Raw genomic sequence first — 2,078 nt, 5'->3', positions numbered from 1 at the left:
ATAGAACCCCCAAAAATGGGAGGAGTTAGCTAGGAAAGAACATCTGAAGGGGATGGAAAGTGAGGAAACGGAGGAAAACTGTTATAAGCAGAGGAATCAGCATGTGTGAAGGCTTGGAGGTATAGAGAGTGTCTAAAAGAAATATAATGTGGTTAGAATGTGCGGTTGGGGAAGGGAGTGGAAGGAGGATTTGTGATAAACACAGTTAAATCTTTGAGACGTTTATGATTAGGTATGAAGGCAACTAATAAACATGCCAGTCTAAAATAAATACGGTGTTGAATCTCTCCATCTAGTCCATTTATGCAGTTTCTTCAAAGCCAATCTCAAGTGTTTCTCTGTGAAACTTCCCAAACCCCCTTTAGCTAAAAGACTTCACTCCCTCTAAATTCAGTCCTCATTTCCTCTGTTATGCTATTGGCAATTAATCACATTCTGTCTTCTCTCTTTTTAAAAAATATCTAACTTTTGAACCATTATTTCAGTGTTTATGTTTTATCTCTTCAAATATATAGTGAGCACCCTGAACCTTGAACCTACTGAGTCTTGTATATAATAAAAGCCCAGTAAGTAGTTTACTCAATTAGGAAATAATGGAATACAAAACAAGAAGAGAAGGTCTATTTCTAATTTGAATTTTCTCCTATCTAGCTGAGATTTTCTTCTCTGTCAAATGACAGCACTAACTTTTCAGTGGGGGTGGAGCTTAGAGGGATGAATTCACTTTTCAAACTAAGAAGCCACAGTTCCCCACCTCTGGAGTTGCATTTTCTTTGAGGGCCTTATCTGCCACTAACTCCCTTGAATAGCAAAGTGTTGAATGAGAGCTACTCTAATCAAAGGGAGTATGATGCACATGAAAAACCCAGAAGTGAAGGTAAGGTTTTATATGGATGACTTGATGGGCAGTTGACTTTTGAGTTTATTGTAATTGACACTAATCAGAAATTTGTGCACTTATACAGTATACTGTGTTTGACTTCCTTATTTTATCTATGGGCAAAGTTTAGAGTCAGTTCAAATAGTTCAGTGAAGAAGAAAGTATACGTAGTTATTGTGACTAACGTGAAATTGAATTTGTTAGTGCCTCATTGTGATGAAAGGGATATTAACTTCCCTTGTAAGAGATGGCTAAAAAGGAAGAAAGGAGCCTTTGCTCCCTATGATAATGGACATGAATTTTTTCCTCCTATCCCCTTATTCATGTAACTATCAAGCTGGTATCTTGCCATTTTTGAGTACCATTTAAAGCAACGGTTCCCCAATCTTTTTGTTACCAGGGACCAGTTTCATGGAACAGTTTTTCCACGGATGAAGGAGGGGGTGGTTGGAGGCAGAGCTCAGGCAATGGAGAGGGGAGCAGCTGTAAATACAGATGAAGCTTTGCCCCACCCTACCCGCATCTCCCGTTCCTACGTTGCATGGAAGACAATTTTTCCATGGACTGGGTGGGCAGCGGAGCTCTGATGCTGTGGTCCCTAACAGTACCGGTCCGGTTTGGGGACAGAAGATTTAAAGGATTAATATTATAAAAAGGTAGAGAATTTTAAGGGGAAGGCTGGGGATGTAAGATATGTAAAGGAAAGTACATCTGAAGCTTAGAAGACATTCATTCATTACAGGCGCGGTGGCTCACTCCTATAATCATAGCATTCCAAGAGGCCAAGGTGGGAGGATCGCTTTAGGCCAGGAGTTGGAGACAGCCTGGGTAGCATAGCAAAACCACCGTCTCTACAAAAAAAATTTGAAAAAATTATCTGCGTGTGGTGGCGTGCACCCGTAGTCCTAGCTACTCGGGAGGCTGAGGGAGGCTGAATCAGGAAGATCCTTGAGCCTAGGAGTTCAAGGATGCAGTGAGCTATGAGGATGCCTTTGAACTCCAGCGGGTTGACAGAGCAAGACTCTGTCTCAAAAAAAAGAAGGCGGCCATGAGGGTAGTTCAATTTTGTGTTGTAGTGATGTTAAAAATGATAACCCAAGGTCATAAATAAGCTAAAAGGCTATAAAGGAGTCATTTCTAACAACATTATTTAAAAGGCATAAATAATAGAGCTAGGTAGAAATTTTGGCTATTCAGA

The 2,078-nt window shown here is 40.4% G+C and overlaps 1 protein-coding gene across 1 annotated transcript in view; it reads left to right on the top strand.

Annotated features, from left to right (window-relative positions):
• The window catches only part of HIGD1A (HIG1 hypoxia inducible domain family, member 1A), a 109,897-nt gene that overhangs the window by 97,144 nt on the left and 10,675 nt on the right, over positions 1–2,078 (top strand). The gene's annotated exons all lie outside the window — the stretch shown is intronic.

This window comes from Propithecus coquereli, unplaced genomic scaffold (genome assembly GCF_000956105.1).
Source record: "Propithecus coquereli isolate 6110/MARCELLA unplaced genomic scaffold, Pcoq_1.0 Scaffold1, whole genome shotgun sequence".
Classification (NCBI taxonomy): Eukaryota; Metazoa; Chordata; class Mammalia; order Primates; family Indriidae; genus Propithecus; species Propithecus coquereli.
This window is presented reverse-complemented; position numbering and strand designations above follow the sequence as displayed.